A 20,916-nucleotide genomic window follows, 5' to 3' on the forward strand; every position below is an offset into this window, starting at 1 on the left:
GGGTGGGGGTGGTCACATTGTAAGGAAAGACCACTGTCTCGACATATTGCAGAAATATAGCCTCATTAACTTAACTGCTGAGAAAATTATTTCTGACTTTATTTCCCCATGATACAGTAACAGGCTTCCTACCCTAAAGAGCCAAATATCAAAGTGGCACCTAGCAGGGGGCTTTGTCCTAATAGTAATCAATCGTTTCATGATTGAATACTGTTTGACTTTTAACTCTGGACTACTTTAGGACCAGAACAAAGTCCTAAAGTGCAATCAGCGAGCCAATCAGGGATGTATATAATGGGATTCCCTCTCGAGAACGCACCTTAGCTATACCTGCAGCCTGAAGGTCTGACATATTTGACTGAGGCTGGAGATGCCCTGCTGATATGCTTTTATCTACATGGGTGCTGATTGCAATTTCACCTTAAATTCTGACCACCGACCTCCTGGCTCTCTCCCCACAACCAGACAGAATTATGTTGTTAAATACTGATTTCTCTCGTTATCTTTTTAGTGGCATCCAAACTTGTTGTAGATTCACGTAGGACGTGCAAGTAACAGATTTTCAAGCAAAAAGACAGAAGCAAATAAAAAAACGAGAGGCCTGCAGACACACATACCACTCTAATTACAAATTTTTTGAGTTGAGTGGGTGCACTCTGCAATCTCAGTGTTGCTAGGCAATACAGTCTTCAGCATTCTCCATGTTCTTTTCATGCTTCAAGGTTAGGAAGAGAATTCTTTGCTGGTAATATTACAATGTGCCCATCTATGTGAATAACTCTGATGTGTCTCACTGTTCTGTGATGGCTAATTCTGCAGAGCTTCTGAATACATTTCTAGATGATGTTCAAATTTACTGAGTGGTGACTGAAGTAAATAAGATGAGATACTGATCATGACAAAAGGTGAGCTGATGTGAAATTGTTGGAAAATTATCCTACCAGCTTTTACAATGCTGAGGTATAGAATTCCTACAGTGTGGAAACAGGCCCTTCAGCCCAACAAGTCCACACTGACCCTCAGAGCATCCCACTCAGACCCATCCCCCATAACCCGCCTAATCGACACATCCCTGGACACTGCGGGCAATTTAGCATGGCCAATCCACCTAACCTGCACATCTTTGGACTGTGGGAGGAAACCAGAGCACCCGGAGGAAACCCACGCAGACACAGGGAAAATGTGCAAACTCCACACAGACAGTTGCCCGTAGGGTGGAATTGAACCCGAGTTCTGGCGTTGTGAGGCAGCCAGCTGACCACTGTGTCACCGCACCACCCCACAAAGGAGCGCCACTGTTTCTGCCCAGCTACATCACTGAAAAGAACCAACAAAATTAAGAAATATATACAAAATAGAGAGATTATATAAACTAACAGCATTATTCAATTTTTGCGTCCTTATCTTTAGGTTAATGGAAAGGCTGAGATTAGCCTTCACAATGCAAAGACAACTGATAGCTCTGCTGATCAGGCACTTAAATTGTATGGAATAACGTGCATGGAAATGGAATCGGCTACTGACTGACTTGTGCTCATAGGGTGTGTGGCTAAGGTGGGTCCCAGGAAGATAAGGCTGGGGGCTGGGAATATACCCCTCCTGCCACAAAAGCATAGCTGTGATACATCCATGCTTCCTAAAGGTGTAGGATGATATTCCACAACATTGATCTGAGGGCAAATCCCAGAAATTCCAGTGCAATGTAACCTCCTTTATCCCTCTGATCTCAAATGGGAGTCTCTCATTTTTTCCCCTTACAGAAGCTGTACTGTTCTCCACCATTACTAAAGCCACATGCTTCTTTTTTGTGCTGTCACATTCCTTCTACGCAAATTTTAACTCTTCAGAATGCAATAATTCTGTAACTTGACAACTTTCTTCACCTGGGTAGACTGTCTTCACATGTCTAACTTGCAGACTCATGGACATGATCCAAGGAACAGATTTCCCCTTAGTGATTCACTCGTCCTTTTCTGACCACTACACAATAATATACAGTATTATGTAACGTTAAGCCCAGAATCCAACCAATGCTACAACTTTATGTAAATGCTTACAGGATTTCATGTATTTAAAATAGCTCTTCACATTTTGTAGAAAGAATGTACATTTACGCGTATGCATATTTCATTCTATTTAACAGACAAACTAGCTGATTTACAGATCGATGACCAGCTAATCATTGCTGAAGTTAGTACTTGCCACTGTTGACCAGTATCGTGATTAAACCCATGACCTTGGCATTATTAAGCATGCTGCAACCATCTGCTAACTAGCTAGCACATTGTAGATCCAGATTATATAGTGAAATTATTAGTGTGATTCCAGTGATTGGCTATTAATTTGAATGGGTTCTAGTGAATGGCATACAGCCTAATTGACTTGATAGTCTGTTGCTCAATACCATCTCTGCAACAAAACTCTTGGGCTTTATTTTGTTTCTATTGTGATGGTCAGTGCTGTTATTAAATTTCATATTGTCCCTCCTAAATTACAAAGATGTCACCCAACACATTCCTCATGCTATGCATCTCCATGGTGTTCAAATTATGACTTGTGGTAAAATCTGTTACTGAAACTCACTCTTTATAGGATCTCAAGCATGGAAAGATTTGAATCACTCACATTTCACTTTCTGTGACAACCTAGTGGCTGTTATAATGCAGGCATGTGTCACTTAACCTCTGTTATCTAACTTATCTCATCTTTTAACATCTTGCCAAACCTACTAGTTTGAACTTGGATTTTCATTTTGGTTTCTCAATTACAAAAATATAAACCTGTAGTATTTGCAAAGTGAGGAGGCTACAATAATTAAACAAATGAGAAACAGAAGGTACAAATATGCTGGTGTTGCTTTAAGATAACACCATAGAAGCTGATATCCCAAGTCACCCTTAATTTACATGTGGAAAGTCCTTGACCCTGGTCCAGCTCCCCCAGAGCCAGCTCTCAGTGTCAGGGTGTCTAACACTCTTGCTTTTAATCTGTCAGCCAGGGCTCCCTGATTGGACTGGATTAACAGCCCCAAACAAGGAACTCATATTCCATGGATCCACCTGGCTGACCTCATTACAATCACTACAGCCTCATGAAGATGTTTAACATTATCAAAGGATTGATAAGGATTTATGCAAGTTTCTCTGGTTCAGGAGTTCTAAGTAAAGGGATACAATCCTAAAAATTAGTGCTGAACAACTTAGGGTTGATGGTACATTACAATATGAGGTTGCATAAGTCTTATCTTTGGGGACTCTGTCTCTAACTTAGGATAAATTGATGGGGTCAAGTGATCTATTCTGAAGTTTGTTTGGCTAGAGTGAACATTAAGATTAAAAGGAGGCTTGGTTTATTTTGCTGGCAAGAGGTGTAAGCTACTTACGCTTGGACACAATGGCAGCAGTACCAATGCTTGCAATAGTTAAAACCACTACTCTCCAAAAGTGCTAAGTATGTCAGATTGTAAAGAATGCAACCTCAACAAACTGTCGATTCACTTTCAAGACAAAGGAGAATGGGATCTCAAGGGTAGCTAATTAGTGTTTTTACATTTATACAAGGCTCATGCGATTCATGTTGTTATGTGGATGAGCTTTGAGAAGAGAACAGTTTTTAACCTAACCCTGAAACTCACAAGACTTAGTCTTCCAAGATCAAGAGAGTGGGAGCAGCTAGGGGCTAAAAGTCTGCATGGTTAACTAGACAGGAATGTGAAAGGGAGCTTGCACTTGGATTGATAATACTAAATTCATGAGCATTTCAAACAAAGCTGGAAGATTCATGCAGTTCTTGTTAGATGGCTAATGGCCAGGATTACTCACTTTGAAAGACAGTTCTGGTGTTAAAAGTGACCGGGCTAGGGTATAAAAAAAGGAACTGAAATAAATCCTTAGGAGCTAAAAAATCACTTTGGATCAGGTTCTGGAAAATCAAATAACTGCTAAAAGCACAGTGTGAATTATGCCTGTGAAGTGAGTTTTTTTAGTTATGTTAAAAGTAGAAAAGGGAAAAATTCTGTTCTGCAGCTTATAGTATGAATTGCCTACAAAATACTGGCTAGTCAATTGTTCTTTAGTTATGCAGAAGTCTCAAAATATAAAATCTTATCATGTTATCCTTCCGGCCATCAACTCGAAATCTCAATTTATTTTTGGTAGTCTGTTGGTCTCTATAGAGATAATAACAGTCAGGAATCACATCTTCACACAAGGGTAATGGAAATCTGGGACTCTATCTGTTTATATGAGGTCATTTCAAAATTTCAAAATATTGACAGCTAAATTTTTCTTAGATGAGCATATAATGGAACTCCCTCATCTTCTCCCTAGGTATCTTTTAGCCTTCAGGACTCAACATTGAGTTTAACAATTTCAGAGTGAGAACACCCTCCTCCATGTTTATTAGTCACCCCAACACTCCAAGGTCCTGTTCTGCTTTGGTCCCAGTACAGCCAATCCATTTTCAAATATTCACACTTTTCGCTAGCACCCATTCAGTATTTATCTCCCTCTTGGTTTAACATCAACAATCTCTTTGTTTGCTTCTCCTTTCTCTCTCTCTCAGCACCATCTTCACATATTCCATTCATTGCTCCTCCCATCCTCACCCCACACACCCCACCAACCCCAACTTCTGTCATCAAATACCACAATTTCCCAGCTGCTTTCAGTTTTGATGAGACGTCACTGGAATGGAATCATTAATTTTGGTCTGTTTTCTCTCTGCTGATGCTGCCAGACCTGCTAAGATTTTTTAGAAATTTCTGTTTTTATTGAGAAAAGCTCATTCCTGTTCCTCTGTTGCTGGGATAGAACATGGGCACCATGTTGAAATTATAGTATACATAATGGCGACAAGTATTCTGAAGGAATGCAGCTGATGAAATTGATGCAACCGGACACGTGTTTCTGATGGAATAAATGACCAGCAGGTTTTACAAAGAACAGTTCAGGCATTTACAGAAAGAGTGCAAAAAGCCTTGGTTCATTTGCTCTGCCAAAAGTTTTAGAATCAAGACTATTGTGAGCTTTATCCTGCATCTGGATTCTTGCTGTCATTGGTTTAAAAACCTGGAATAAGTTAGGTTAGTGTCAGTTCATAAAGAAGGCTGGAGTGTAGTTTACAATGTTATACTGTGTCCCTTAATTTTACTCTGTTTAAACTGGCAACCATGGACTGACATCTAAGTAAATCCTGCCTCTGACTGCCCGTGTAAATTTGCTAATTTCTCACCATGAATCAACCTGGTATAAACCCACATCCGGGACAGGATCAATGCCAGGATTAGCTCAGACACAGCACCTAGCAAATATGTCCTAGATTGTCCAAAGCATATGTCATCTTCCACCACAGAATATCCAAAACAACTTGTTAACGAAAAGGGGAGAAATGCAGAATTTGGTTTGTTTGCATATAGCACATGATATACAAAATTTCATCTGGGAAACAATAAATAAGTGAGTTGCAAAGAGGACTTACCATAACGTCCTGGCTGTTTTACTCAATACCTCGGTTTTGAAAGCCCAAGATCCCATTGCTTGGTTAATTACTTGGTGAATATGTTGGTGAATATAATTCAGGATTTGGTCTATGTGTGTGCAGTGTGTAGTCTTGGTGGAACAAGCGAACAATGGTGAATTCCTTACCAGAGTATATAGAAAGACTACACACACAGACCAAATTCTGAATTACAACAGTAACCACCCCAGCGTCCACAAACAGAGCTGTGTCAAGACTCTGTGTAACTCACTGCTACACCTTACAGCTGAGCAAAAAAAAGGAGCACCTTTAAAATCTTTGCAAACAACGGTTATCCTAACAGCTTCGTCCACCGATGCTTGGCAAACAAACAACACCAAGAAGACACTGTACGCCCCAACACACTGGCCACCCTACCCTCTATTAGAAGCACATCAGAACTGACTACAAGACTCCTATAACCTCTTAGAATAAGGATAGCTCACAAACCAACAGCCACACTTCATCAGTTACTCTCAAAGACAAAAGACCCCATACCCACAATGAGCAGGACAAATGTGATATACAAAATACCATGCAGCAACTGCGAGAAACACTATGTAGGACAGAGGGACAGGAAACCCGCCACCAGGATACGTGAACACCAACTCACAGCAAAACGGCACGACCAACTCTCCCTCCTTTCAATACACTCTGACATAAAAGGACATCAGTTTAACTGGGACAAAGTTACAGTACTAGGACAAGCGAGACAAAGACATGCATGAGAATTCCTGGAAGCCTGGGTTTCAACCACCAATGCAATAAACAAACATGTTTATTGAAATGTTGAAATAGACCCCATCTACATACCACTATGGTACAAAACTGGAAACAAAACTGCCCACTATGACAGACCAGACCATATAAACAGACACAACGACAGCGCTTCAACAGAGGCTACACAGTACTGACAATGTCACCTGGAACGGAGACAAAACATTTGCATGAAAACTGGTCAGCTTGGCGAACCAACCAATATAGTCAGCATTCAATGCAATGGATTCCGTCACAAATTCTACAAATGGTGGTGGACACGAGACATGACCAGAACCAGAGGTGGAACGTGCCATAGATGATAATTCAAAGCAGAATTAGAGGCACATGGACGGACACAGTTATCCAAATCTAAATCCCTGTGTGTGGAAATGAGGAGAGCAGAGTATAAAAAGCAAGTACTAGTATATTCTTTAATTGCCTTTCGAGCTGTCATAAACACCCCCGGCATATTAGATTCATTCCACTTCACTCCAAAATATGATGTTGTTCATTGTTATTCAGAAGGCAATCAGACTTAATTAAATCCTGGAGTTGTAATCACACAATGCTTGTGCACACAACTGTCAGGTACTTCAGAAGCTGTAGTATTCCATATTTAACCAATTTATGAAGGGTGGAAGATAGTTCCCATAGTAATAGCTGTGGGAAGCTCTATTAAGTCAAGTCTCAGAGATTTCATGATGGGCACTCTCTGGAGGGAATCATTGTAAGAGAGTTTTAAAATATAGTGTAAGTAATTGCATAAATAAGTTTAATGACATTGAATGGGCAATGTAACATTTTGTACATTTGTTAAATTAAGAATTTGAAAGGTAAATTCTTCTCAGATTATCTGATACATTCACTAGCACCCTGTTGGAAGGACCACTGAAACTCTGGAGATACAGTGTAAACGGCCATCGTCAGTTCTCAAGGGATTCCAGGGCTCTACATATTTGTCATAACTTTTGTCAATAGCTGACAAAACAAAATGGATGAACATTTTCAAAAACCATTTTGTGACAGATGTTATTGCTTTTTCCACTCCTAAATATAAACACTCGGCCAGATACCACCACCCAACTCCACCAACTGAACCAGCCTGACCATCCTGTGACCTAACCTAACTCCTTTCATAACCTGACCCACCTACTCCAATCTATCTATCCATCTCGGCCATCTGCCACCCTACCACTCAGTCACCTGACACACTACCCTGTTATGTCACTCACCCTAACCCTTTACTTTACCCACATAAAATGTTATTATGGATAAGGACTCATGGCATCAAGCGTTATATTACAGAGGACGGGTTAATGGACAGGAAACAGAATAGGGGTAAATGGTACATTTTCAAGTTGGCAGGCTCTAACTAGTGGAGTGCCATAAGGATCTGTACTGGGGCCACAGATACTTACTTTCTATATTAAAGATTTAGACAAAGAGATCAAGTGTAATGTATTCAGATTTGCAGATGTTACAAAGCTGGGTGGGAATCTAAAGCTGTGAGAAAGACACTGAGTAGCTTTAAACAGCTGAAGAAGGGTCTCGGCCCAAAACGTCAGCCTTCCTGCTCCTCTGATGCTGCTTGGCCTGCTGTGTTCATCCAGCTCTACACCTTGTTATCTCTTAAACAGATATAGACAGGTTAATTGAGTGGGCAACAAGATGGTAGATAAAGTATAGTGTGGGAAAATCTCAGGTTATTCACTTTGCTAGTAAGAATGGAAGAGCAGAATATATTGTACAGAGACATTGGGTGTACTCACACAAGCAACACAGAAAGATAGCGTACGATTAGGAAGGAAAATGCCATGTTGCCCTTTATTACTTGGAGTTACAACAACAGGGAAATATTGTTTTCATTGTATAAGGCTTTGCTGGACCACATCAGAGGTAGTGCAGCTTTGATTTAATTTGATTTTATTGTTGTCACACGCACCAAAATAAACTGAAAAGTGCTTTTTTGCACATTCAACAGACAGATTGTACCAAACAAAGTGTCTCATGTAGCAGAACAGAGTGCAGAATACACCGTTACAGCTGCAGGGAAGGTGCACAGACAGAGAGAGAGAGAAAAAGAGATAAATATTAACATTTGAGAGATCCATTCAAAAGTCTGATAACAGCAGGGAAGAAGCTGTTCTTTAATCTGTTCAAACATGTGTTCGAACGTTTATATCTTCTGCCTGATGGAAGAGGGTGGAAGAGAGTATAACCAGGGTGATAGGGTTCTTTGATTATGTTGGTTGCTTTCCCAAGGCAGCAGGAAGTATGGTCGGAGTCACTGGGTGGAAGGCTGTTTTGTATGATGGACTGGGCTGTGTTCATGACTCTCTGTAGTTTGTTGAGGTCTTAGGAAGGGCAGTTGCAATATCACAATGTTATGCATCCAGATAGGATGTTTTCTGTAGTGTATCTATAAAAATTGATAAGAGTCTTTGTGGACATGGCAAATTTCCTTAGTCTTCTGAGGAAGTAGAGGCATTGTTGTGCTTCCTTTACCATTGCATCGATGTTGGTGGACCTGGGCAGATTGTTGGCGATATCACTCCTAGGAGCTTGACGCTCTTGACCACCTCCACCTCAGCACCATTGATACAGACAGGGGTGTCCCCCTCACTAAACTCCCTGAAGTCAATGAACAACTCCTTCGTTTTGCAGATGTTGATGGAAAGATAGTTGTCTTTACATCGTGCCGCTAAGAACTCAGTCTCTTTCCTATACTTTGACTCATCATTGCGTGAGATCCAACCCACAAGAAAGGTGTTGTCAGCAAGTTTGTAACTGGAGTTGGGGTGGAATTTGGCCACAGAGTCGTGAGTGTATAAGGGGTACAGGACGAGGCTGAGTACACAGCCTTGTAGGGCACTGGTGTTGGGGATTATGGTGGAGGAGATGTTGTCGCCTATTCTTACTGATTGTGATCAATGCATCAGGAAATCGAGGATCCGGTTGCAGAGAGGGGAGCCGAGACCGAGTTTGCAGATGAGTTTGTTTGGAATTATGGTGTTGAAGACGGATCTGTAGTTAATAAGCAGGACCTTGAAGTGGTATCCTTGTTATCCAGATTTTCCAGGGAGCTGGATTCTGCCGTGAACCTGTTGCACTGGATTGGTGAATTGCACAAGATCAAGGCAATCTGGTAGGTTGGAGTTGATGTGAGCCATGACTAACCTCTCAAAGTACTTCATAATTATGGAGGTCAGAGCCACCAGGGAGTAGTCATTGAGGCACGCTGCATGATCATTCTTTGGCACTGGGATGACAGTGGTCTTCTTGAAGCAGATGGGGACTTTAACCCTTCGATCTGAAGACATCAGTGAATAGTCCCACCTGCTGGTCTGCACAGGATCTGAGTGCACTGCTGGAGACTCCATTTGGTCTTCATGTTTAAGGAAGCCTACACTTTGCCTTGGAAGTTTTGCAGCAAAGGTTGCTAGATTGATCCTTTAAATGAGAGGGTTGTCCACTGTTGGTTAAATTGGGTCCGTATTCCAAAAAAAAAGTGAACTTGTTGAAATGTACAAGTTTCTGAAAAGGCTTAACAGTAGACACCAGTGTTTTCCTCTAAGCTGCACGTCTACAACGCGACTGATTTTCCTCCAAAGTTCCACACACAATCATCTGTGTGATCAGCAGGCCAGGCCAAGACACTGACTTCCAGTCTCAGAATTCTCTGCTGCACACAGACCTCAGCAGTCAGTGCCCAGAGAGAAAAGATTTGAGTCAGTATTAATAGACACTGGGTTGTTTCCTTTAGCTGGGGAATCTAGAACAGGGGTGTGCAGTCGCAGGATAAGTTGTCAATCATTTAGAACTGAAATGAAGATAAACTTGCTTTAACTAAAAGAATTGTGAATCTTTGGAATTGTCTACCTCAGCTGTGCTCAGTCATTGAACATATTTTATATATTTTAGGGGAACAAATGATCTGGAGAATGGCTGGGAAAGTTAAATTGAGGCAAGAGATCAGCCTTGACCATATTGAATGGAACTACAAGCTCTTGAATCTAATTGTCTACTCCCCTGTCTCATCTAGTACTGCTCCTATTTCTTAATGTTTTTATGTGCATTACCTGCACTTACACATAGCTGCATATGTGCACATACACTTCTGTGTACGCTCATACACACCTATATGCCTGCAAACATGTACACTCACATATACACCTACACATCTGCACATATACTTTCACAAACACCTACAGACTTGCTAATGTATATACCCACATTGAAACTTACTTCAAAACCTGCACCTGTACACACTCAGTCACAAATAATGTCCACAGGTGACCTCAATATCTTTGGCCAAGAAATATCACCACGATAACAGTTCTAAACAAAATATTCAACAACAACCTGTCATAATTATTTACAATTCCCATCATATTTATTTGTGAGTTCAATGTCGGAATTTCTGAAACTAGCTTCAAAAGCTATACTAACCCTCCATGTTTCAGGAAGGCTGCAAGACAAGATTTATTAAAGATGGGCTTGTGAATAAATTTATAGCTCGGCTTTAATTTGGACTCCAGTTACAAACTTCGTGGATAGTTGAATTTAAGAGAAACTTTGTTGATCAGATGTCAGATATTCAGCACAATTCATAGCACTGTACTTTCAAACAGGGAAATCTGACTCATGTCCCAAACAAATAGACTTTGATTTTTTAAACAAAAATACACTAAATTACAAAGTAAATGAGAAATTAATATTTTGAGCTCAGATGGTCAATGGTACTTGTCAGTCTAAACAGAGGTTCTGCCAGCATAGCTGTGACGCTGAGCTAATATTTATCTGTATCATTGTAAAGATATGCCAAGGCAAACTTTCAAATATTCATAATTATTCCAACATGCAGTGAAAACTGAAGTAGCATTGTCAATATGGCTGGGAAACCTCCAGAAGGGTATTACAGAATTCTACTGACAATCCACTGTTACTTTCATATCTGGAATGCCACAATATTTCTTTCACAGGTTAAAACATTTCTTCAATTTCTTCTTTTTCATACTTTATCTAGTATGTATTTGTAAGGTTCTGTTCAGTGTGCAAACTCTGAAACTATTGTATTTATTTCCTGTAATATTCTTCTATCGTACTAACGACAAAGCAGCCTATCATCCAATTGACTAGGTGCATTGCTGTAGATGGTCTGTTTGTAATATATTAAAGGTCTTGTACACACCGACTTCCTGCAAATGTTGCAGTTACTTCCTGTAGCACATAATTATTGTATCTATTTCTGTCATGTTTTTTAATCACACACATAACCCATTTCTGTCATAATTAATTCGACACAATCTATTTACCTCCCAAAAACAACATCCAGCTCCGTAGGTAGGTGGCAGTGTGGTATACTTACCGCTGGCCTTTATTTCCACAATAGATGGTGCTGTGGTGCTTCCACTTGCCTTGGGTCTGTAAAGTCGAATCAACAGGTCAATGCTTTCTGCTAATTCACTTCTGTCATCTCTTACTGCTACCAGAGCCCACCACAGTGACAATTCCATTACTATTGCATTGTCGTGGATAGTGAAGAAGGTTACCTCAGGGTACAATGATAGATGGGGCCAATGGGCCAAGGAGTGGCAGATGAAGTTTAATCTAGATAAATGTGTGATGCTGCATTTTGGAAAGGCGAATCAGGGCAGGGTTTATACACTTAATGGTAAGGTACTGGAGAGTTTTACTGAATTAAGAGACGTTAGAGTGCAGGTTCATAGTTTCTTGAAAGTGGAGTCACAGGTGGATAGGATAGTGGAGGCGGCGTTTGGTATGCTTATTGGTCAACGCATTGAGTATTGGAGTTGGGAGGTCATGTTGCAGCTGTACAGGGCATTGGTTAGGCCACTTTTGAAATACTGCATTCAATTCTGGTGTCTCTGCTCTAGTTAGGATGTTGTGAAACTTGAAAGGGTTCAGAAAAGGTTTACAAGGATGTTGGTGGGGTTGGAGGGTTTGAGCTATAGGGAGAGGCTGAATAGGCTGGGGCTATTTTCCCTGGAGCATTGGAGGCTGAGGGGTGACTTTATAGAAGTTTATAAAATCATGAGGGACATGGATAGGGTGAATAGCCAAAGTCTTTTCCCCAGGGTACGGGAGTTTTAAACTAGAAATCATAGGTATCAGGTGAGGTGAGGGTGGTGGGAAGATTTAAAAGGGACTCAAGGGGCAACTTTTTCCATGCAAAGGATAGTGTGGATATGGAATGAGCTGTCGGAGAAAGTGGAGGAGGCTGGTACAATTACAACATTTAAGGGTTTACAGGGATATGGGCCGAGTGCTGGCAAATGGCACTAGATTAATTTAGGATACCTGTTGATATGGACGATTTGGGCCGATGGGTCTGTTTCCGTGCTGTACATCTCTCTGACTTCATGATTCCAAGGTCACAACTCAGCCTCCGACACTGCAGGGAAAAATATCCCAGTCTATCCAGAATCTCCCTATAGCTCAAACCCTCCAGTCCAGGCAACATCCATGTAACTTTTTTTTTCTGTACCCTTTCAACTTTAACAACATCCACTAACAGGACAGACCCACCAGTGATAGTGGCATACTTGTTTACAGCTGAGGGGGTGTTGCCCTGAGAGAGTTATCAACATTGATGCTAGGCTCTATGAAGTCACATGGTCTCAGGTCAAACATGAACAAGAAAACCTCCTGTTGATTACTACTGCTGCCACCCACCTCCCCAACCACTGATAAATCAGTCTTCTTCAATGTTGAGCACCACATGGAGGAAGCACTGAGGGTGTTGAGGGTGTAGGATGTACGCTGGGTGGGGGATTTCACTGTCCATGCCAAGAGTAGTTCATTGCATGCCTAGCTGGAGGAATCATTAAGGACATATCTGTGTGATTGGGTTTACTGCATATGGGGAGAGAGCCAACGAAAAAAAAAGAACTTGATATTGTCCTGATCAATCCAACTGTTACAGATGTGTCATTCCATGACAGTAGAATGACAGCCACATAGTCCTTCTGGAGACAAAATCCCATCACCTCATTGAGTTATATTGTACTACCACTAAAAGGAGCAGACTTTGAACAGAGCTGAGAACCTAAAATTGGGCATTTACAAGGTGCTGTGGGTCATCAACAGCATCGATGTTTTATTCAACCACAACCTGTAACCTCATGGTCCAGCAGATCCTCTAATAAACCATTGCCATCTAGCTGGGAGATCAATCCAGGTTTAATGAAGAATGCAGGAAGGCAGCCAAAGAGCAGCGCCAGGTACACCTAACAACGAAGTGTCAATCTGATGAAGCTACAACATGACTACTTGCAAGCCAAACAGCAGAAAAAATATTTAGTAAGCAGTTTAAAGATAATCCCCAAAAAAAGATCGAACCTAAGCTCTACTATCCTGCCACATTCAATCATGAATGGTGGTGAACAAATAAACAACTAAGAGGAAGGGGAGACTCCACAAACATCCTCAATAATGGGGGAGCTGAGCAAAAGACGAGGGTGAAATATTTGTATACATCTTCAGCCAGACAAGTTAAGTGTCTGATCTACCTCAGCCTCATCTCAAGGTTCCCAGCTTCACAGATGGCTGTATTCAACCAATTTGTTTCACTTCACGTGAAATCAGTGAAAGCATTGGATACTGCAAAGGCTATGGCACTGACAACATTTCGGCAATAGTACAGTTGAATTGTGCTCCATAACAAAACATACTCCTGGCAAAACAAAACTGGAGTCAGTGAGAAATGAGGGCAAAAATCTTCACTGGCTGGGGGCTTACTGGGCACAAAGGAAGATGGTTATGTTTGTTGGAGGTCAAATCATCTCATTTGCAGGATATCTCTGCAGGAGCTCCTCATGGTAGTGTCCGAGGCCCAATCATTTTCATCTGCTTCATCGATGATGTGCCCTCCATCATAAAGTCAGAAGTCAGGATGTTTGCTAATGATTATACATCTTCAGGACCATTTGCCATTCCTCAGATACCGAAGCAGTCTGTGTCCATATCAATAAGATGTAGACTAGTTCTAGGCTTTGGCTGATAAGTGGCAGGTAACATTCATGCCACACAAGCATCAGGCAATGTCTGACTGCAATAAGAGAGAACCTAAGCATTGCCTTTTGACGATCAATGGAATTACCATCGCTAAGTCTCCCACTAACAACAGCCTGGGGGTTACCAATATCCAGAAACTGAATTGAATGACCCTATAAACACTATAAGTACAAACGAAGATCAGAGCTAGGAATTCTGCGGCAAGTAACTCACCTGTCTCCCTAATACCTATCAAACATGTACATGGCACAAGGCAGGAGTGTGTGATAGAATACTCTCCACTTTCCTGGATGGATGCAGTTCGAATAATATTCAATAAGCTCAAAACCATCCAGGACAAAAACAGCCCATCTGATTTGCATTGCATCCACCATCATCATCCATTCACTCCTTTCACCACCAAAGTGCAGTGGCAGCACCGTGTATACCAACTAGAAAATGCTCTGCAGTAACTCACTGAGGCATTTTTGACAGCAGCTTCGATCCCCTAGTCTCTGCCATCTAAAAGGACATGTACGGCAGATACATGGGAACACCACCACCTGCACGCTCCACCCCACCACCCACAAGTCACACATCACCTTAACTTAGAACTGTATTATCACTCCTTCACCGTTTTTGTCTCAAAATCTCAAAAATCTTTCCTAACAGTTCTGTGCACATCCATATACCCCAATGACTGCAACAGTTCAGAAGGCAGCTTGCCACTACCTTCTCAAAGCTAATTAAGGATGAGCAATAAACGCTGGCCTAGCCAGCATTGCCCACACTCCACGGGCCAATAAAAAAAATTCGTGCATTGGACAATGACAAATGCACAGAATGGAAAGCATGACAGAGAAAGTTATGTTATAAAGTTGAAGAATTTTTATCCTTTCTGTACCAGAAACAGTATCAAATTGCTATTTAGTCAGACAGCAATCTATTGCACTTACAAGACTTACAAAGCCTTTGCAACCTTCAATGGATTTTTGTCCTTTTCCTTCCAGACAGCTGTCTAGAATCCTTCATGCACTGTGAAACATCTCCACACTGATGAGTAAGTGCCATGTCTGACTCACATCCATTTGCTTCCTAAATGTTCTTATGGAACATTTAATTTAAAACAGATCTCGCTTATGTTTCGTAGGTCACAAGTCTGAGTGATTTTTGCTTTAAAGAGGGAATCCTAAACCCAGTCCTTGTACCTTTATTTTTAAACCTTACCATTCTAAGCGTAGATTTGTTTTGAACATATTTGCTTAAACTGTAAGTGCTGGTGACATCATTCAAGGTGATATCTTTAGGGAATTTTGCTGTGCGGAAAAGCTGAATTAATGAATAACCAATTCGGAAAAACAAAATTACTGGAGCATGGGGATTAAGTACGATGAACGGTTAATTCGGATTTTGCAAATTGCCAGCCATTGTGTTTCCTCCAAGCAAATCCATTGTTTTTATTATTGTAGTGACTCAAGGGTAGACTGGGGAATCAGTAGTGGGAGATGCCGTAGCTAGGAAGCCAGTCTGACAAGCAAGTATTAAGGTAGGGGTGTAAAAAGGTATGTAACTGCAAGCTACCTGATGTTAAATTCAAAATTACAGGAGCAAGACAAAACACTGCAAAACAATAGTTGCAACGAAAATAAATCAAATTGAAACAAGCTTCCTGTGTTCGTTAAGCAAGACAATTGTAACAAAGGTGCAAATAGATGTCAGACCTGTGACATACTAGTCATTTTTATGTTCCGGAGACTCAACCAGAAATGCAATACACAACTACTAAAATATTTACAAACAGGAAGACAATTGTCACCTGTGCCTTTCCTTTAATTCTCTTTCTGAAATGAAAGCTGAGTGAATATGGGCTAAATACCATAAGTTTGCTGATTGCTTGTAATTTGATCTCTTGTGGGATTTATTTCTGTTGACTTCAAGGTTTACTTGATACTCCCCTACATCACATGCTGAGGACTGAATTAATTTGCATTTATTAACTTCACTGTCAGGGAGGGAAAGTCTGTATGCAGATGGGCAGAACCTCATACTGCGGCTGCGTAAAGTAACTCTTTCTCATGTATAAATTGTTAGTAAAATGTTCAATGGCATATGATCTGACAGTAGGCATTACCAAAGGACATTAAATAACAATTAAGAAATATGGTATGCCCACCACCAATTCTGTGGAGTTTGTCTCAAACAAACAGCTTACTTTTTTTAACATTTAAGCTTAATAGATTCTAGGTATAAGGTCCATAGGAGATGATAATGGTATAAAAGGTTTGGCATTCAGCTATGAAGAACTTTGCTGGTCTAAACTGATGCAGGTGCTAAGCTCCAGGCACCAGTAGCCATTTCTGTCAACAGGATCATCCAGCACGGGAGGATAGCTGGGCATGATTACAACATACGGTTGTTGTGGAGTTGGAGAAGCCTTAGGGATGGAGGTACAGGAGGTGCAGTCAAATGCACCCAACTGCAACTTGTTTTTAAATTGGGCCCTTTGGCAGTGCCTTTCCTATGAGAAAATGGTTAGTAGGAGGTGAAAATGATCACAGCGACTTTGTGTAAACCCACAGTTTCCCCACGTTGGATTTCTAACCTAGATAACACAGTGTGGAGCTGGAAGAACACAGCAGGCCAGGCAGCATCAGAGGAGCAGGCAAGTTCCCGAACCAAAACGTTGCCTGGCCTGCTGTGTTCCTCCAGCTCCACACTGTGTTATCTGTGACTCCAGCATCTACAGTTCTTGCCATCTCTGGATTTTTGAGCAGATGGGTTTGAACGTTTACATGGTAGTTCTCACAAGGAGGATGAAATTTGCTCCTGGCAAGAACCTGATCATGCAGTCTTTTATCATGAAGGGGCTGGAGCAGTCTGGCCATCACATGGTTCTGGCTGACCAGGAAACCCTCCTGCATTTACTAAATCCAACTAGGATTTACAGATCAATCTTTTTTGGCTCAGTTATGACACACTTTTTGTGGCCGTCAAATGGGACTTAACCCAGAGCTTCTGCCCCTAAAGTAGGGCTCTGTCAGCTTTCATAAGTGGACATAAAAAGCCAGGCATTAATCATAGAACATAGAACAATACAACACAGTACAGGCCCTTCGGCCCATGATGTTGTGCCGAACCATTACCCCAATCCTAAGGTCTATCTAACCTCCACCCCTACCTTATATTATCATCCATATGCCTATCTAATAGCCGCTTAAATGGCCCTAATGAGGCCAACTCCACTACCCTCTCTGCCAATGCATTCCACGCCCCTACCACTCTCTGAGTAAAGAACCTACCTCTGATGTCTCCCCTGTATCTACCTCCACTCACTTTAAAACTATGCCCCCTTGTAATAGCTGCCTCCACCTTAGGAAAAAGTCTCTGGCTATCCACTCTATCTATACCTCTGATCATTTTGTACACCTCTATCAAGTCACCTCTCATCCTTCGTCATTCTAAAGAGAAAAGCCCTAGCTGTCTCAACCTTCCCTCATAAGACCTTCCCTCCATTCCAGGCAACATCCTGGTAAATCTCCTCTGCACCTTTTCCAACACCTCCACATCTTTCCTGTAATGAGGCGACCAGAACTGGACACAATACTCCAGATGTGGCCGAACCAGGCTTTTGTATAGCTGGAGCATAACTTCACGTCTCTTGAACTCAATCCTTCTATTAATGAAAGCTAACACACCATATGCCTTCTTAACAACTCTATCCACCAGGGTGGCAGCTTTCAGGAAACTGTGGACATGAACCCCAAGATCCCTCTGCTCCTCCACACTGCCAAGCATCTTTCCAGTAACCCTGTATTCTGCTTTCAAGTTTATCCTTCCAAAATGAATCACCTCACACTTTTCAGGGTTAATCTCCATCTGCCACTTCTCAGCCCAGCTCTGCATGATATCAATGTCCCTTTGTAACCTAGAACAGCCCTCTGCACTGTCCACAACGCGACCCACCTTCATATCGTCCGTGAACTTGCTAATCCACCCTTCCACTCCTTCATCCAAATCATTTACAAAAATCACAAATAGAAGAGGACCCAGAACAGAATCTTGTGGTACACCACTCGTAACTGAGCACCATGTTGAATATTTTCTGTCCACTATCACCCTTTGTCTTCTAAGGGTCAGCCAATTCTGAATCCAATCTGCCACATTTCCCCCATCCCATGCCTCCTTACCTTCTGCATGAGCCTACCATGGGGAACCTTATCAAACACCTTACTTAAATCCATGTATACCACATCCACTGCTCTACCTTCATCCATGTGTTTGGTCACCTCTTCAAAGAAATTGTGAGGCATGATCTATCCCTCTCAAATCCATGCTGACTATCATGAATCAAACTGTGTCTTTCCAAGTGATCATAAATCCTATCTCTTAGAGCCCTTTCCAATAATTTGCCCACCACTGATGTAAGACTAACTGGCCTGTAATTTCCGGGGTTATCCCTATTTCCTTTTTTGAACAAGAGAACGACATTTGCCTCTCTCCAATCTTCCAGCACAATATCCGTGGACAGTGAGGACGAAAAGATCATCACCAAAGGCCCTGCGATCTCTTCCCTCCCTTCCCATAGAATCCTTGGATAAATTCCATCAGGCCTGGGGGACTTATCTATCTTCAACTTACTCAAAATTCCTAGCACATCTTCCTTACTAACATCGACCTTCTCTAGCCTACCAGCCTGTTTTACACTGTCCTCCTCTACAACTAGGTCCCTCTCAGTTGTGAATACAGAAGAAACGTATTCATTAAGGACCTCTCCTATCTCTTTAGGCTCCGTGCACAAATTCCCTTTTACAATCCTTGATCGGCCCTACCCTTTCTCTGGTCATTCTCTTATTCCTCACGTACGTGTAAAAAGCCTTGGAGTTCTCCTTGATCCTATCTGCCAAGGTTTTCTCATGCCCCCTTAGAGCTCTCCTAAGCCTTTCTTCAGCTCCTTCCTGGCTAACTTGTATCCCTGTAGAGCATTTTCCGTTCCTTGTTTCCTAAACCTTACATAAGCACCCTTCTTCCTCTTAACCAGTCGTTCGGCCTCTCTTGAAAACCAAGGCTCCCTCACTCGACGGCATCTTCCCTGCCTGCTAGGGACAAACATATTGAGCACACGCAATATACATTCCTTAAACAATCTCCGCATTTCAATAGTGCTCTTCCCTGACAGCATCTGTTCCCAATTTATGTTACCCAGTTCTTGCCTAACAGAATTGTAATTACCCTTCCCCTGCTGTATGTACCTATCCTTTTCCATGACTATTGTAAAAGGAACAGAGTTATGATCGCTACCACCAAAATGCTCTCCTACCAACAGGTCTAACACTTGGCCCGGTTCATTGCCAAGCACCAAATCCAAAGTGGCCTCTCCTCGTGTTGGTCTATCTATATACTGTGTCAGGAATCCTTCCTGAATGCACTGGACAAAATCCGCTCCATCTAAACTATTACAACTAAAATGTTTCCGATCAATATTTGGAAGGTTGAAGTCACCCATGACTACAACCCTGTGACTTCTGCACCTTTCCAGTATCTGCCTCCCAATCCACTCCTCTACTTCTCTGCAACTGTTAGGGGGTCTGTTAAAAACCCCCAACAAAGTGACTGCTCCTTTCTCATTCTGGACCTCAACCCAAACTGACTCTGTAATAGAGATAGTAGGAACTGCAGATGCTGGAGAATCTGAGACAACAAGGTGCAGAGCTGGATGAACACAGCAGGCCAAGCTGCTCCTATGATGCTGCTTGGAAAGCCTTCCTGGTCCTACGATGCTGCTTGGAAGCTTTCCTGCTCCTATGATACTGCTTGGAGCCTTCCTGCTCCTATGATGCTGCTTGGAGCCTTCCTGCTCCTATGATGCTGCTTGGCCTGCTGTGTTCATCCTGACTCTGTAATATGTTGATTGAACTAAAACAGCTATTAAAATAGCATGCAAAAGAATTCAGTGTTAATGTGTTAATTGTATTAGTACAGAAACTTGATTTCAGTATTTCCATAAAAGTGTCCAAAAAGAACAAATTTGAAAAGTTCTCTCTGAATAATGGGGATATTCCCAAGGAGTCCTGTTGTGCTGAATTCTTGGCAGCAACTGACAGATTGAGTTGCAAAGAGTGTTTTCAGTAAAGTGATTCCCTTTGTCCTGTATTGTCTACCAGTAATGCCTGCAGTCACATAACAAAGTCTCAGAATGTGTTAATTACCTCTTCATAAAACAGGAATAGCGTGTCTTGTTCTGATGATGTGCACCGTATTGCTGGGCCTGATAGTTTCCTCAGTGACGTGCTGTCAGCCATCTAATTACACCTTCTGCCGAAAAGCAGGTTTGCCTTGGATCTCACAGAACGTGTTTTGTTTGGATCCATGTGATAAATTTCCTACTTTTTAGGCAACATTTTCACTTGGCTGCAGCAGATGAAGAATAATGTTGTTTCTTAACACTGAACCACGCAGTATTTTTTTTATATGGCAGTGGAACCTTTACCTTTTTTGTGATGTGATCACATCTGAAAAAGCCCATACGCCGTATAGAGATAGTAGGAACTGCCGATGCTGGAGTCTGAGATAACAAGGCGCAGAGCCGGATGAACACAGCAGGCTAGGCAGCATCAGAGGAGCAGG

General features: G+C 41.7%; 1 long non-coding RNA gene across 1 annotated transcript in view; it reads right to left on the reverse strand.

Moving 5' to 3' along the window:
• The window catches only part of LOC125485783, an 84,899-nt gene that overhangs the window by 62,513 nt on the left and 1,470 nt on the right, over positions 1-20,916 (reverse strand). Inside the window, exon 2 of the long non-coding RNA XR_007264486.1 lies at positions 11,645-11,700. This is a non-coding gene — a long non-coding RNA (uncharacterized LOC125485783). The remainder of the gene's footprint in view (positions 1-11,644; positions 11,701-20,916) is intronic.

The sequence above is a fragment of the Rhincodon typus genome, chromosome 22 (assembly GCF_021869965.1).
Source record: "Rhincodon typus isolate 14 chromosome 22, sRhiTyp1.1, whole genome shotgun sequence".
NCBI classification, from domain to species: Eukaryota; Metazoa; Chordata; class Chondrichthyes; order Orectolobiformes; family Rhincodontidae; genus Rhincodon; species Rhincodon typus.